General features: G+C 39.2%; 1 protein-coding gene and 1 long non-coding RNA gene across 4 annotated transcripts in view; one reads left to right on the top strand and one right to left on the bottom strand.

Annotated features, from left to right (window-relative positions):
• LOC144039634 (dynein regulatory complex protein 1-like) overlaps positions 1-17132 on the top strand; it is a 281634-nt gene that overhangs the window by 220904 nt on the left and 43598 nt on the right. The gene's annotated exons all lie outside the window — the stretch shown is intronic.
• The window catches only part of LOC144039636 (uncharacterized), a 78279-nt gene continuing 71027 nt past the window's right edge, over positions 9881-17132 (bottom strand). Inside the window, exon 4 of the long non-coding RNA XR_013289502.1 lies at positions 9881-10183. This is a non-coding gene — a long non-coding RNA (uncharacterized LOC144039636). The remainder of the gene's footprint in view (positions 10184-17132) is intronic.

The following is a 17132-nucleotide window of genomic DNA, read 5'->3' as shown; positions in this document are numbered from 1 at the left end:
ATGAGTAATAATATATTTTTATGTAAAAATGAATAAATAAATAAAACAGTGTGCGTTTTGAAAAATTAATTCCCCCTGCTGTGTGCGACTTGGCCACCGGGGGCAGTATTGCACAACAGCTCGTGTCTCCCAAAACTTGGAAAATAAGTCACTTGTATCTCAAGGCATCGCTGTGTCACTTTCAATGCAGTGCTAAATTAAAATAATTAAGCGGTGAAGGAAAAATCTATTAAAAAAAAACTAAAAAAAAAAAAATCATTAGGAAAAATGAAAATGATAAATTATCGTTCAATAGTTCCACAGTGAAGAATTTGAATATAAATTGCATTTAAAAATAAACTAAAATAATAAAGTATTTATAGAGAAATTCCAATAAACATGATGATTTATTTTTTTGGTTTTGAAAGCAATCTAAAAAACAAATTTTTAAAAAGTACAAACAATTTGTACAAAGTGTCACGTTCACAAGTGTTGGACATTGACAAGCACATCGCAGCTCTTTAAGCGAGTGCAAATAAAGCTTGATTGATTTTAGCACTAAAGCACTCCGAGCGTGTACGTGCATGTGTGTGAGTGCATGCGTGTGCGCGTTTGAGCCAGCGGAGTGATGGGATTAATGTATGCTATAATTGGGGTGCTGCAGGGTCAATGTTGGATTCTTAATGGGGTTCTTCGGTTGGAGGATGCGAGGGCGGACGAGGTGCCATCGCATGGAAAAAAAATGGCGACGTCATTCCCAAAAAATTTTTTTTACTTTTAATATCACACTATACTATACTCGAGTGAAAACGATTATTATTATTATTATAAAATAATAAAAATATTTTTGGGACAAATGAGATATGCATTATTCCACAATCCATCCATCCAGATTGCGGCTTCTAGCTTGTTCTGCCTCCATACGTCGAGATCCCTGAGCCTCGCCTGCAGTGTCAAAATGAAAATGATGGACAGGCAATCTATATGGAAATGGCACACAGGTCTAACAACGCACTGTATCCCGTAGACTTTATGGACAGGCCTGCTCTTAATCTGTGTGTGCGTGTGTGTGCGTTGTTGAGCTTTGACACATCCATCAGCTTTAAGAGATCATTCTCCCTGCATCACCCCGACTATATCTGTCTTTGCTTTCTGTACAAAGAAGCTTTTTCACACACACCCCCCCCCCCCCCGCAAAAAAAAGCCTATTTATTTAATCATTAGGAGTAGAGAGTGGTTGCATCTGCACTCTACTATTACGAGAGCGGCGTCACATGAGGAAGGTCAAAAACATAGAAACAAGGCGCACGTGAGAATCTCAAGGCCAAAATCCAATTACAGGATGAAATATATTTATGTTCTGTGTTGTTTCCATGGCAACAGGTCATTCAGTCAGAAAGGAGGGTTTTTTTTTCAAGGCCAGTCTGAAAAGTTCCAGGACTGGCATCACAACCCAAACTAGAAACTACCAAAAAAAAATTGGGGGGGGGAGAACTTTTTTACCGATTTGACATGTCATCATCATTGCTCTCTTTTTTTTTTTTTTTTTTTTTTAATTAATTTTTATTTTGTATGTGGGTGTGGGTGTGTATGTGCATGTGCGTGTGTGTGTGCGTGTGAGTGTGTATTCATTAGTTCACCTAAAACCTATTTTAAAAATCCCATACCGTTCACCTAAACCGAACACTTCAGAATCCAGCCAGAGTCGTGAGGCCGTCAGGAGACCCAAGGAAGGACCAAAGAAAAGTAAGGAAAGTGAAATCCAGCACCGACCAGACACCACCCACCACCCACCGGGCCACCAACCATCAGTCCTTCACCAACCCCAGAAACATCCAAATTCCAACAAATCAGAGACTGAGGAAAAGAAGGAAGGACAGACAAAGCTACGACATTCCTAGTAAAAGACCGTGCGGCGTTTCCTTCATTCAGTGTTTGAGAATAAGTTAATTGTGTCCACCATGCAGCAACCATTCAACGGATCCGGGTTCCAAGGAAGCCCACTGCTCAAAGGGTCGTAACAAATTGTTTTGCTTTAAAATGACCAAAATGAGTGGCTGGCTATTATGAAGGCGCAAAACAAAGAAGAAGAAAATGTTGGGTTTTCTTGAGAGCGGTGCCGCCGCCGCCGCCGCCACTGCTATAAGTAGGTCGCGCCACTTGATTGGCGGCTTGAACAAACCCTGGCATCATTAGATGTCTCGCAGCTCAGGCCGGGTCTTCGCATCAAAGCGCGTTTCCTCCCCAAAGCCCAACAAGCAACTGTCACAACAAATTAATGATGCTTGACGCGCCTTCCTGTTCACCTGAGGATGATCTTTTTTACCTCCTTTGCGCGAGTGGAAAATAACAGTGGCGGGATTCAGTGCCAGGTAGACCCAAGAAATGGAAATGTCCTCGGAAGGGGCCACTCACATTCTCTTTGGGAAAAATGTCATGTTTTAGGGGAGAAGGAGAAGGAAATAGCACAAAAGTGAGCTTTGATTTTTGATTGCGGCGTTTTCTGTTTGAATCAAATCTGTTCAAGCGGGGAGGGAAAAACAAGTTGGATAAAGGCTGGCTATAATGAGGCAACATGAAATAGTCTCCCGCCCCTCAAGAGGTTTTTCGAAAAAGGAAACCCTTAAACACAAACAAGCAAAATGTGAGCGAGAGAGAGAGAGAACAACAGCCTCCGTGCTGGATGCCACCGACGCTGCCTGAAGGGCTTGAAGAGCTTTCCACATTGGTTTTGATCAAACGCTGTCAACTATTGCACCTAAAATGTTACCATTTTTTCCATTTAATACAGAGTAGGGATTCAGTTCCCTAGCTAGAATATTAAACAGTAAAGCACAGAACACAGCTTTGCAATTTATCGCAGTACATCAACAGTTAACTCACAACTAGTCACAATTTTATATCTGTTCGAAATGTACAGTAAAATGCACAATTAAATATTTTGCAAAAAGTTTTTTTTCAGTTTTTATTAACATAAAAGTGGGAAAAAATGTTAAACTAAGAGAAATATGGAAATATATTTTACTTATTGATACAGTAATAAAGTTATAGAATGTTGTCAAAATTAAAAAGATTTACTGTACTGTAAAAACGAGTGTGATATTGATTCGTGTTGAGGTCATTTTTCTGCCACTAGATGGCATAATTGCATTTGTAAGACATTGGTGACAGCTCAGTGCATTTTTCTTTTCATATTAAGAGCTATCTAATCTTTAACATGAAGTAACTTGCGAAATTATGCACATTTTAAAAATGTTAAAATACAACTTGACCCCAGTCTCCACAAACATATGCATTATTATTACATTTATTATGATAATTTTTTTTTTTTTTCTCTGGGGAGAGCTCAGTATTGATCATTTGACATGTCATCATCATTGTTCTCCCTTTTTTTTTTTATATATATATATTTTTTTTTTTTGTGTGTGTGTGTGTGTGTGTGTGTGCGTGTGTGTGTGTGTGTGTGTGTGTGTGTGTGTGTGTTTATGATATTATGATAAATTTTGACGTGGACGTGTTTGCTGCATTGCGACTGGAATTACCCCAGTACAGGCTTTCCAATTAATAAGCGCTCATTAATAGTGCGTCAAAAAAATTTGTGGAGTTAAAGGAACTTTAAATGCACTAATTTTGACACCACTAATTTATTCATTAATTTATTTATTTATTTATTTTTTAATCCATCGTTTAAGGACACACAACAAAATCTCAAGGAACCCATGCCCCTAACTAAACAGGAAGTCAGCCATTTTGGTTTGAAGCAGCCATTTTGGGCCTGTGTCTCCACCTGTTGCCATTCTTACAACCGAAGAAGCGATGGCTTTGTGTGAGTATGTCAGCTTCCGTAGCTCCAAATAAATTCCGTGATCCGCAATGGACTCTTCCTTGATCTATCCACCGGGTTTTGCAGAAATTATACGTTAATCCTAACGATCGAAAATCAACCTAACTAGGATGAAAATATAACCTCCTGAGCTCTGCAGGCACCTCCGAAGCCGCATGAGAAGCAGAGGCGATGGAGAATGTGGCATCTGGAGGCGTCAGAGCTTTGCCGCGACAGCACAAACATCCCTCCGGGGAAAACACAAATATTTGCCTCGCAAATGAAGAATTCACTTAAAAGTGCCGCAGCCCAAAAACTCTCCGAAGCAATTACCACCCGTCGTCTAAGATAAAACTCCCTGGAGACCAGAGAAGGAAAAAACAACAAGGAGGCGATGATAGTCTATTCTTAGAAACCTAAAAGGTCCCTTTGGACAGGTACTTTGTGGGAACACAAAGACAGATCCCCTTCTTTCTACAGCCAGCGACTCTTTAGCTGCTTTGTGGGATTATCGTCTCAATTTTAAGGATCGTTCCTATTCCTGGCGCAGGGTTTTGATTCAAATAGAAACAAATAGGCGGCGCTAATATGATTTCAGTGTTCAAACGAAGACAAACCTGACAGGTGAATAAAACCAGCAGTTATCTTTACAAAGAGGGAAGTGGGCAGTACCGAGTGATAATCATCAAACAAGAAGTCGTCATCAATGGACGTCAAGCAATCGTCCAGAATAAACAAAAGTGCAGTGTAAATAACTTTAAATTGGAAACAACAGTTAAATTGTTGTGTTGCATTTTTAATAGTTAAAGAGTAAGATCTGGTCTTAATGGTCCGCGCTGTCCGTAGTAGAGTAAAATAAATAAACGCTCCGGGGTCTTGATGTGAAAGTGAGAGCCTGCACACTCCATTTCTAATGCACAGACCAAACACAAGTGAGCTTGCTGGGAGACTTTTTTTTAATTAATATTATTATTTTTTTATTTATTTTTTTTATATGCAGTGCTGCTAAAAAATTGGTGAACCCTGCAGGCATGGGCAGACTTTTTGTATCAAATATTAAAATAAGCTTATTAAATGTTTAGTCATACCCAAATCTACAATGCTGGCGCTGAAAATATTGGACTTGAACAAAAAGAATGATAATATTGTCATAGTTCAATTTTGGACTCATCTGTCCACAGAAGGGACTTCCAAAAAGCTTCAGTGTTGTCCAGGTACTCGCTGGCAAAAATGAAATGGGCAGCTTTGATCTTTTTTGTGAGCAGAGGCTGCTACCGAGCAAGCCTTGCATGAAAGCCTTGTCGAGGTCTGCAAATCCCTCAACGTGATGTTCGAGTTGGCTTTTTGCCTGAATTATCATTTGTCTTGTGGTTCTTGCTGATATTTTAGAAGGTCGTCCACTTCTAGGCAGGATTGTAGTAATTTTCAGTGTTTTTTTTAGATGACTTTATAGCTGTCCCCAGACAGATGTGCTGTCACTACCCACTTCCTGAGGTCCCCTGAGATTTCTCTTCCTCTCAGCATGACTGACCTGCATGGGTTCACCTGGGTAAGACTAAAGCGACGTGCTTTTGTCTCTGTTTCAGTCAGTGATGCACAATTTCTTTGCTAAATCTCTCATTTCATTGGTCCATTTCAGTGGTTAGTATAGCTACCAATTAGTTTTACCTGATCCTACTTGACTTCCTTGTTTTAAGCAATGCAGCTGAGGGTTCACATATTTTTGCACCTACATGAATTGACCAAAAACTCTTTTTAATTAAGTTTTGACTACACAATTGATTTAAAAAAAATAAATAAATAAATAGCAATGTATTGAATTGATAAACCTACACCTGTTATTTCATATAAAATGTAATGGTTCAGATTGAACAACAAAATCAGGTTGAAACTATTGGAAAGTCCAAATTGTTCTTTTAAGCACTGTATATATATATGTCTGCCTGACCCAACCTCACCTTCCATGTAGCTGCTACATCTCATTAGCGGGGATCATCAGTAAAAAGGAATGAGCATTAGTTTTGTTTGATGCTTTCCTTAGGACCGCTAATGGCCTGCAGTGTACATGCAGATATTCTCTTGTATGTAATGTTGATTTTCTGTAGTCTGCAGTGTTCATTGACAGGGTCAGTAGAGTTGTCAGTCTTCTTTTTCTTTCGACTCGTTCTGTTAGGCGTCTGAGTGTTACCGTTCCGTCCTGTTCCGTTTCCGCCTGTTGCTTTCACCTTCACCCTCTTACTTTGCCTAATCTCCATTCATCTACTCAAAAACGTTCCTCCAACTGCTCCCTGCCGCTCACAATGGCATCTGCCAACATCGAGGTCCGTGGGGATTCCTGTCTAACCTCATCTGTCAGTCTATCCGTCATCTTTGGAAACAAGAGGAGGCGAAGATCCCTGATGCACTTCTATCTCCATCGTGAACTCCTCTGTCACGCACAGAACGTCTTACCGTCGTACTTCAGCTCTCATGCATGTCGTCGCTGAGACTAGCTCAGCTCCGGTAGGTCACTCAATGTGCCAGCCTCTTCTGGAACAAAGTGTTCTGCATCTGTTTCTCTCGACTCCTGTCCTGGATACAAAATCAGCCCACTTCTTTGCCTTCGCCAAAAGGTTCATTAAAATCTGCCCCAGTTTATTTTCTCTCACTCTACCTGGGATGTTCTTAACTTCATCTAGCTCCGTCCAGAAGATTTCAATCTCATCACTCGATCTGACAATCTTTTTACCCTTTGGACATTCTTAAACTCTTTCTTTTCGATAACCCTTATTCAATAATTCTTTCCATCTACACTACAGTGAAATACATAAAACATAGCACCTAAGATTCCAGTCTTACTTCTTTTCCATCTGTTCTCCTGGACACATCTCCCTTGTCATCATGTCCACTCCCTCGTCCAAACACGCAGTCCTTAACTCATTCACTCCCAGCCATTTTCACTGAAGCAACCCCCTTCGCTCCCGACTGTTTTACTGGAATTTGACTGATTTTGCAAGGCCCACAGAATAATGTGTTCTATCGCTATAAAAACATGGAACCTAACAAAAGAAAGATTAGAGTCTCTTCTTTCATCAGGAAGAAAAAGGTATATTTCTATCCATTTCAGTTTAGCAGCAGTTAGCATTACAATATAGCTAAGCTTCATCATTATTCACAAACTTGTTGCAACATGGCCCTGGTTGATCTCTTATACTTTGCTGCCCCCTTTTGGTTGTTTTTTTTGTAATAGCTACCATTGCCTTAAGCGACCTCTTCAGGTCAAAAGCTGCATCAAAGCCTTCTGCATGCTCAAGCATAAAAAAATTAATAAAATAAAAATCGGATAAATTTGTTTTTGGGAGTGCAGGACAAAGTATTTAAAAACATATATATATGTTTTTGGGTTTGAATGAGTTAACATCATGTTTTAGGCTCTGTGATTTCCTCTTATCTTTCTGCCCATTGAGACACTTTCCCTTTCTCCATCTTCGACCCAGAGTAGCTGAATTTTCACTGCCACTTTGGGACGTTTTCTTATGTAAAATCATGCTGTATGTGTCTTGTCTAAAAAAAAGGTTGGAACACACTGGACTATAGGATTGTTCACTGACATGGTCATGAGTAACAATATATAACCTTGATTACTTTACATTGATTATATTGTAAACTATATAACGAAAAGTTGTATAAATGTCACAACCATTAACAGTAGTTGCAGGCAGGCTTCGATATGCATGAGAAGAAAAAAGGGATGAGAATGAGAGGCGGACCACGCAGCTCCGATTCATCATTCCCTCAATTAACATTTGATCAGGATGGATGGTAGACTGAATTGACATTTCATTAGTGGCCGGGCCAGTGTAGCACCATGTCAGTCATGTTAATGGTCAGAGCAGGCTGGAGACGCTAATGAGGATGTCGCCATGCCTCTCCTTTTTATTTTAGCACGCAGAACCATGACGATGCATTTTGACTATGTGTTTATTTATTTATACTATGTGTTCAAAATTGTAGCTTTTTGTGAGAATAAAATTGCTCTTTGCCTACCTGGATACATCACATCTTTTCTAGGGATTCAAATAAACGTGCTGATACTATAATTTGCTTACATTTGAATGCTGTTGCGGTCCAATTAAATTGCAAACCAGCTGGGGTTGAGCGATATGTTCTTACATGACATGATTCTACAATTGAGCACATATTTAATACATTTTAACCTTTTTTCTCCAGAAAAAAAAATAAATAATAAAAAAAAAATACATTTTAACCTTAGTGGCTGTGTAGAGAACCCCAGACATGGGAGAATTAAAACTGAATATGAAATGTGCACAAACCGCTGATTTATGGACACAAAATGCTCATTTGAGGCTAATAGAATATTCTTTTTATTTTTGTCTTTTTTTTGCTACAAGTAAAATACAAAAAATAGATTTGTGGAGTGTGCTGTTAATAAATGTGTTTTGGGTTGGGTCATGGGGTCATTGAATTATTATAGCCTTGTATTATGTTGTCCCTTATGATGATCAAGTATTTGTTAGTCTTATGTTGTCTAGTCCCTCTTATTTTATCATATAAGCCTTTATTCTGTCGTATAGAATTGTGAAAGATACGTGTGATAAATCAAAAGTTCACTATTTCTATATTGTGACCCTAAGTGAAATCACCCCCCCACCCCATGTCATTTCTGGATGCGAGTTTGCTGTGATCTGCCGTTAGCAGCAGGTAGGTGGAGCACTATAAATCTCTCATCTTCTGGACCCTCTCCATGAGCGCCATCTTGCAAACAGTTGGCCATTTAACGCTTGGCCTGAAAGCTATTGAGTGTGAAAAGACCCCTAATTGGCAAAATCGAGGAACAATATACGAGTAGATATGATGGGACTCGGCTCAATCAATGCCTCGCTGAACGGCGCCGCGATTCTCATTCTGCCGGAGAGTGAGAGGCGTCTGCCGCAAGTCTCAGGTGGGTCTGGTGGGATAGCGGGGGTTCAGCGCGGGAGCGACTGTGACCTTTAAACTACAGGGAAGGGATGTTACCTATGGCCCTCCCATGGCACCGTTGATTGATGCAGGTGCGAGGCTGAGTCGAATCGATAAGCAGGTTTAATGTAGCAAACATTGGCTATTTAAAGACAAACCAGTGGCGCTTTTCCCCACATCGCTTCTCTCCGTTAAGTGCCAATCTTCCCCACCGTGGAGGCCCTTGAGCCACAGGGGTGCAGATGTTTACTGTGCATGAGTGTGGGGTTCTAATTCACACCATTCCACTGACTCTCTGGTGACAAACTTTTAAGCCACTGACACATTTGGAGCACACTCCCTCAAATAGGCCAAATAAAATCTGTTTAGAGCCAGTAGGGCTAGTATGGATTTTTTTTTGACAGAAAATTCAGCAAAAAATTCTGCCTTTTTTTAGGGGGATGTTTGAATATTCTGTTTGTCTTGAAATTTATTAATGTGTAAAAAAAATAATAATAATGATAAAATAGAATAAAAAATAATAAAAAGTCATTAAAAAAATTGGCAGATTTTTACCAATTTTAAAAAATGTTTTCATTAAATCTGCCAGCCAATTCATCATTTAGGCCCAATTATAATCAAAACTACAAATGATTGACGAATGCGCACTGTCTCCTTGATTTGTAGACATGACTTTTCGCTTTTCCCCTGTAAGTCAGATCCTTTATCAAGAAAAATGCCAACATTTGTCCAGATGGCTGAGGCTTATTCATGCTAAAATGTCACATTTACATTCTTTTGGAGGGGACCCTCTCAAGTGAGATGTGCACACACCTTTAGGAGACTGATAATATGAGCGATAACCTTCACTTTGCGATATTGTTTAAAATCATTCCCATCTGTTAAAATGACACTTAATCTAAGTAGTATTGTTTTTTTTTATGAGAACTTGGAAATTGACTTGAAAATTTGTAAAATGTATTAAAATGTAATATTTGCAGGAGCCCTGTGCCAATATGTACCCACCTCCCATTTTAAAAAGGTAAACTCTAGCCATCACGTGACTTTTCTGTGTATTCCTATGATCATTTTCAGCAAGTGTAGCCATTTTGAAGTGGCTCCCCTTTGCCCAAGAAAAGTTATGAATGGGATACAAATGCTCCGGTTCAGGCAAAGCGGTAGAAAATGGTTTAGTTTAAAGGCTGCACTGCCCTCTAGTGGTGAACTAGGAAGCCATATGTATCCAACATGTTGTTTCCATACATTGTGTTGTTGATTTTTTTTTTTTTTTTTTTTTTTACCAGCGGCACTACCTCATTCTTATTGTGAAGTCCTAATTGGGTCTCCAGGATACCCCGCTCCTGGTACCGTCATTGCCATTCTCCTGGCAGCTTGAATGGATGGGGGTGGGTCAGAGGTCTGGATCCCTCTGCCCTCCTCTGCCTTGTGGGAGAAGGAAAAGGAAGCCATTAACAACTTACTGTGTGATGGACACATTTAAATGGTATACCCGAGGCTAAATCACACAATGTGACACAATGGCGATCCAATGACTTACAAAGTGGTCATGTCTCTACATATTTTTTTTTCTAAAGACTGTTATCACATTGCCAGTAAGAGGCAAACAGGATGTCAAAACATTTTTTTTCTCCTGATTAACAGTGGTTGCGTTTAAGCACATTTCCGTTGATGGCCACTAGAGGGAAGCATAGCATTAGGATTACACACGCCGTGCATTGTGGCCACATATGATTATGCCCACTCACACAAGCACACGCACACTGCCACACGTTTTGGAGACCTCAAACTTGGAATGTACTGTATTCTAAAAGAGTCTGTTAGGTTTAAAATCTCGACTTGATCCTACAGAAGGCACGTTTGTACACGCTCGCACATCCTTCTGGGATAATCGAAGTGTATGGGCCTCAAACTGGGGGACGTCAAAATAGCAAAAAGTGGGCTCCCAACAGTCAACGGAAATTTTACAGTCCCCCCCCCCCCCCCTTTATGCTCATACAATTTATTCTGGAACACATTTACTATACTATTATCGTACTTTTGTTTTGCTGTCATATTTGTCATAATACAGACTTCCATAAAGTATACATTTGACATCCTAATCTTACATTGTTCCTCTTGGGAAAGAAAAAAAAAAAAAGGCAATGAGGCACACTCTGCACAGAGACTGAATGTTGTTCATATTATGTATACATAAGTAAAACAAAGGAGGAGGGTGGCGGGGCACTGAAAGAGGCCTAAGGGGGTTGGGGGTTGTTTAAGGAGCCTTTGATGATGCTGAAATGAAGGCAACGGGCATCTTTAGAAATGCAATAAATGAAATAATAATTATTTTATAAATACTGTAAAATACTTTCTTTTTTTAAATTAAAGTACTTAAAGTATTAATTATGGCTTTTATTTGATTCCAAAATCAGCCACAGACCGATTGAAAAGGCGGCGGTGGCGGATATAACGGCGTGCTTATCTTTATCGGCCCAGCGTCCGTGCACGTACATGCATGATGACACGTGGATGTGCACACGCATGCATTGTGTGCGTGTATATCAAGAAAAAAAAAAGTAGTGGGGGATGAGGATGAGGGATTGTCACAGATTAAAAAGGGGTGTGTGTTGGCGGTGGGGGGGGGGGGGGGGGGGTGAGCTACGGGTTCCCAAGGCAACCTGCTGCTGCTACTTGGTCCTTGCAAGGTGGCGCCCCCGTTGCCTCATCTCGAGCACCTGCACGCTACTTGCTCAGGCCACGCTGATTATTTTCATGATCTCTCGGCACACGGCGGGGTCGGATGCGTCCGACATCCCCTCCGCGCGTCATCCGTTTGTACAGCTGGAAGTGAAGTCCAAGAAGAAGTCGGACGTGCCAAAGAAACACAAAAAAACCGAAGAGCAACAATCAGAGAGCCTCGAAATCGACGCCCGTTGGCCTCCGGGGCTGTGGATCCCTCGCGATGAGGCTAATTTGGAGAGGCTCGTTAAAGCAGGGGGGGGTTGGGGGTCTTGGCGGGGAAAGGTTGGACTGAAGGACATGACTGGAATTACAGTGAACCCTCACCGAGTCGCAGTTCAGTGAGTGGACAATTCTTTAAAAAAAAAAAGATTGCCCAATATGTTTAACATTACTCCAAACTGTGTATTAAAAAACAGAACTAAATTTTATGTATAAAAAAAGACAAACACAACTCTGCCCTCTGCTAGCTTAATGCTAACACACATTGCAAAACACTACTATCAGTGCACTTTTCTAAGTCACTTACAGTAGTTGTGAAAGTCTTCTTCGTTTGAGTCTCAATGACTGTGTTATACTGCTCCCCGGTGGTCAAGTCGAATGAGTGCCAGAATGATTCAAAGTGATTCAATCATGAAATGCAAACTATTTAAATCTTTACGTTCTATTTAAATATATTATTTACAAGGTTTTGTAAAGTCAAAATTTTGGGGCATTTCCTTTTATTTATTTTTTATTTTTTTTGTATGTGGGTGAGTAAGTGTATGTGCGTGTGTGTGTGTATTCATTAGTTCACCTAAACCCTATTAAAAAAAATCCCATACCGTTCACCTAAACCGAACACTTCCAGCCAGAGTCGTGAGGCCGTCAGGAGACCCGAGGAAGGACCAAAGAAAAGAAAGGAAAGTGAAATCCAGCACCGACCAGACACCACCCACCAGGTTTTGGGGGCATTTCCATTTTTAAAACATTTTTGTTGTTTTGTGTATTTCACTCTGACATTTTACACAGTTTGAATTAACACTGCTTCAATAGAAATAATTTGAATGATGATTCAATTAAAATATATTGAAAAAGTAGTGCGAAAATTTAAATGAAAATATTATATAATATATATATATATTATATTATATATAAATATTATAAAGAAAATATTTCTTAATGGAGCAGATTACAATTTGACATGCAATTATTTTTCATCTCCTGATTTTTTTTTTCAGCAAAGAAGCAATAAATTAACCCATTATACAAACATTCCCAAAAATGTCTCATTTCAAAATGTGGCCCTTGAGCACACTTGACAGCGACATCAAAAGCCTGAATCGCTGCTAACGTCAAGCGAAGATCAAGCGACGAGACACCCCGAAGACACCTCCCCAAGACCTCCGCATTTCCTGTTAGTTCCAATAACGTCGGAACACGCCGCTCTCTCCTTCCTGATTCTCAGGCTGCCGAGGAAGGAACCGCCGTCTGGTCACACGGTGCTTGCTACTTCCCCTCCGCTCTGCCCCGCCCTCACTCGCCACCTCTCTCCTTTCGCTCACTTCTTTCCCTTTCAGGTTTTTGGAGTTGTTGGCTTTTTTGTTGTTGTTGATTTCCTTCACTGCTCTCCCACGTGGACGCACGCACACAAAAAAATGGGTTTGGCTCTTTCAGGAGAACAACAAGATTTTCTCACCACAGGCAGGATGTTCTCCGCAACGCAGGATATTCGGTGACAGTGAAAACACCAGTTTCTAAATTTACGGACGGCGTTTATGACCTGAGATAAAATAAGGCGAAGGAAGTTGTACGGCGGAACCTCCAATGCCTCTGAAGGCGTACGAGGTGGCAATGCACGATTCTATACGACGGAATAAAGGCAACATTTTTTTATAAATAACAAAATAAGAGTGACCAGTCAAACTAAGAGTGACAACACAATGGCCCGATGACCAACCCAAAACATAACAGTATTTTTCTTTAGCTTTTTTTTATGACACTTATTGTAAAAGAAGGAACAGCCCCTAAACAAAATGAAGAAGCAAAGGTGTGACGGAAAACGCCTGGCCTCTTATTTTGAGGACTTTTTTCTAATGCCGTTTTTGTATACATTTTTATGCAACACTTTTCCATAATTTATTTTTATTTTTTTGTAATTTAATAATATTTCTTTTTTTTTGCCTAAACTTTTCAGATATTTCTCTTCTATTTTTTTTTAAATATTATAGCATTACAGTATTTTCTACTACCAGTATTTTGTTACTGTATATTTTTTTTTCTTTGCAGTATTTTTCAGTATTTTGTGCATTTTCAATCTAACATGGTTTTCCTAATGAAAACAATTGCAGTTATTTGTTGTTTGTCAAACACTTGTTTAATCTTTATTATTTTATTTTTAAAGAATATTTCCCATTTTCCATTTTCTTCTTGCCTTTGTATTATTGTATACTATTTAGTCTATAGATTTGTATTTTTTCATATTGTTTCCCCAATCAATTATTTGTATTTTTTTTTAAATCAGATTAATCACATTTTAGGATTTTGATTAATCACGATTAATCACATTTTAGGATTTTGATTAATCACGATTAATCGCTTAATTAAATAAAAAGGCTTTTTATCAAAAAAAATGTGCCCGCCAAATTTAAAGAGCACCTGTTATTTAGAATATAACTTCAATCATTTTTCTGTAATATTTAAAATCTATTCACTTTTTTGTCTCATATTCTTATGCTCTTTCCTAACAGTAGTTTTTTGTTTGTTTGTTTTTTTCCCCAACTTTTGCTCAAATGACGCCATGTGCAGCAGGAGTGCGGGAACTAGCCAACGCGGCCGTCCGACCAAATTGCTGTGTTCGAGCACACGCGTCTACAAGGACGCACAACATGATTGAGCGACGTGGGCCATTAGCGGCCCGCTACAACTCACTGCTGCCACCAGCCAAAAGCGCTGCTGCATTATTAACCAGCCACACTTGTTTACGCTCCCGCAGTATGATATGGACGCACATGTTGTTTACTCTCCGACTGCCTTCTACCCCACCTCCCAATATACCCCTCCTCGCTCATCCAACAGGGGGGGGGGGGGGGGGGTTATTGGCACTCTAGTTACGGGCAACAATGGTGGCATTTAATAGGAGTCGTGGTTGCTAAGGCAACGGCCGCCGAATGGACTGGTGTTGGATTACTGATCGTTTCATAATTAATTAGGGATTATGAATAATTAATTGAGAAGTGTTGGGTAATTTACAGTCGTGTGTAAATGGGACCCACTCCGCTGCCCTGGCCTAAGCATGCGTGTATGTGTGTGTGTTTATTTTAGTAGGAATCAGCGTATTTTAAACTAGGGGACAACTAAAGAAAATAGTACATTCAGAGTGAGAGGTCCCCAAATTTGAGTGCGTATGTGTGTGTGTTTTCTTTTAATGTCGATACTGGGTTCCGAATCTCCGATACTACCAGTACTTTTGACACATAAAATTTCAATTAACGCAATAACAGATAACTGTGAACAAAGAACTTTCTTTCTATTTGCTGATGTGTTAAATCACAGGAGGATTTACTCAATGTCAGATTATTATTATTATTATTATCCATCCATTTTCTTAACTGCTTGTCCTCACAAGGGTCGGGGGGGGGGGGCACTGTAGCCTATCCCATCTGGCTTCGAGCAGTGGGCGGGGTACACCCGGAACTGGTTGCCAGCCAATCGCAGGGCACACGAGACAAACAATATTATTATTATTATTATTATTTAGTTATGTATTTATTTATTTGTCTCAAGTATCGGTGGCTTAATGCCAATAACTGGTATTGGTACTTAATACAGTTCATTTCCTGTATTTTTCGATTGATTACTTTTATTTTTTTAATATTTGGGTATGTTTTGGCTATTTTTGTGCAATCTTTTGAGCATTGTTGAATAAGCAGTTCAGAAAATGGATGGATGGATGTTTTGATCCTCCTTAATTGTGTACCTAATGTTTTGTCTTGCATCACTCTCGAAACCAAATCCCTGCCTGATGACCCAACATGATACACAGAATAGTGTCAAATATTCACCTCTAGTTTTTCTCATTTTGCTTTTCCTACTTTAATATTTGAAGTTGTAAAAGGACTGTTATGCTCTGAACGTTGGCATGGAAACATTAATGACTGGTGGCGAGAGGGGTGAGAAGAGAAGTGTGTGCGTGTGTGCGTGCGTGCATTTGGAAAGAGAGTCAAAAGAAGAGAGGAGGATGTAGGTGAGAGGTATACGAGCGGCATGTGGGAGTTTGAGTGGGCCGGAGAGCGAGCGGGGGTGGCGGGGGAGAGAGAGGATGGCAGGGAGGATGAGGAGATGGGGCGAGGGATGGATGGAGCTGAAAGGAACCCATTGGAAAAAAAAAACTGTACTCACTAACATCATTTTAAAATAATGTGTAACTATATAACAAGCAATTTATAGCATATATATATATATATATATATATATATATATATATATACAGGGATGTGATTTGACCAAAGTGAAATTATCTGAAAATTTAGCCGGGGGTCTGGGGGCCGCTGGCACCCAGCTAGGTCCAGGGTCTGTGTTTTTAAGTACTTTCAATGCACTCACATGACAAAGAAATAGACAAAACAACAGCATACATTTTCAATGTATATTGAACTATCCCATATAAAATGGCAGTTTTAGTCAACTCAAAATCAGTCACATTCAAAAACTATCACTGAGAATATCATCATATCTAACTAATGTGATTACTAAGTTAACACATAAATAATGTTGAAGAGTTCAAATTTCATGAACAAATAATTGTATCATGACCAAATGAAAAGTAACTCATATTAGAGCATACCACAAATGTCTTTGTTATAGCAGAAGATGTTATCTGTCGGAGTCATGTGCATACACAATGAACTACAAAAAAAAATAAAAATAAAAAATCGGATTTTTTTTTTGGGGGGGAGATAAAAAAAGCGGAATTCCGCGAATTAGCGGAAAAATCACATCCCTGTATATATTAGGGGTGTTAAAAAAAATAGATTCGGCAATAGATCGCGATATTACAGCGCGCAATTCTCGAATCGATTCGATATGCGTCCGAATCGATTTTTAAACATCAATTTAGGATTCACACATTAAGCATGGAAGAATGTTGTATTAATGAAACATTAAGCCTTAATATTTTATGTCAGTGCTGTTCAAACATGAAACAGACTGCAACCTGTTTATGAGCCTGAATTCTCAGATAAATACATTTGCATGCAAATCTTACAGTATTTTCTAAATTTGAGTAAAAATAATAAATAAAAAATCTCAATAATCAATCTATAGCATCGTATCGGGATTAATCGGTATCGAATCGTGACCTATGAATCGTGATACGAATCGAATCGCCAGGTACTAGGCAATTCACACCCCTAATATATATATATATATATATATATATATATATATATATATATATATATATATAAAATGACATCTGTGGCTAATAAATGTTTTATAAACTGTAGAGCTTTTCTAAAAATGCAAATATGCTACAATTAAACAACACCATTATATATAATAATTTTACAAGCAAAAATGGTTTCCTTTACTTTCTGCTCTGTGTTAAGTTCCAAATTGTGAAAATATGACCTGAATCGTTTCTAGGTAGTAGTTAAAAAACAAACAAACT

The sequence above is a fragment of the Vanacampus margaritifer genome, chromosome 19, assembly GCF_051991255.1.
Source record: "Vanacampus margaritifer isolate UIUO_Vmar chromosome 19, RoL_Vmar_1.0, whole genome shotgun sequence".
Taxonomy (NCBI): domain Eukaryota; kingdom Metazoa; phylum Chordata; class Actinopteri; order Syngnathiformes; family Syngnathidae; genus Vanacampus; species Vanacampus margaritifer.
Note: the sequence above shows the minus strand (reverse complement) of the source record. Positions and strands in the feature narration are given on the sequence as shown.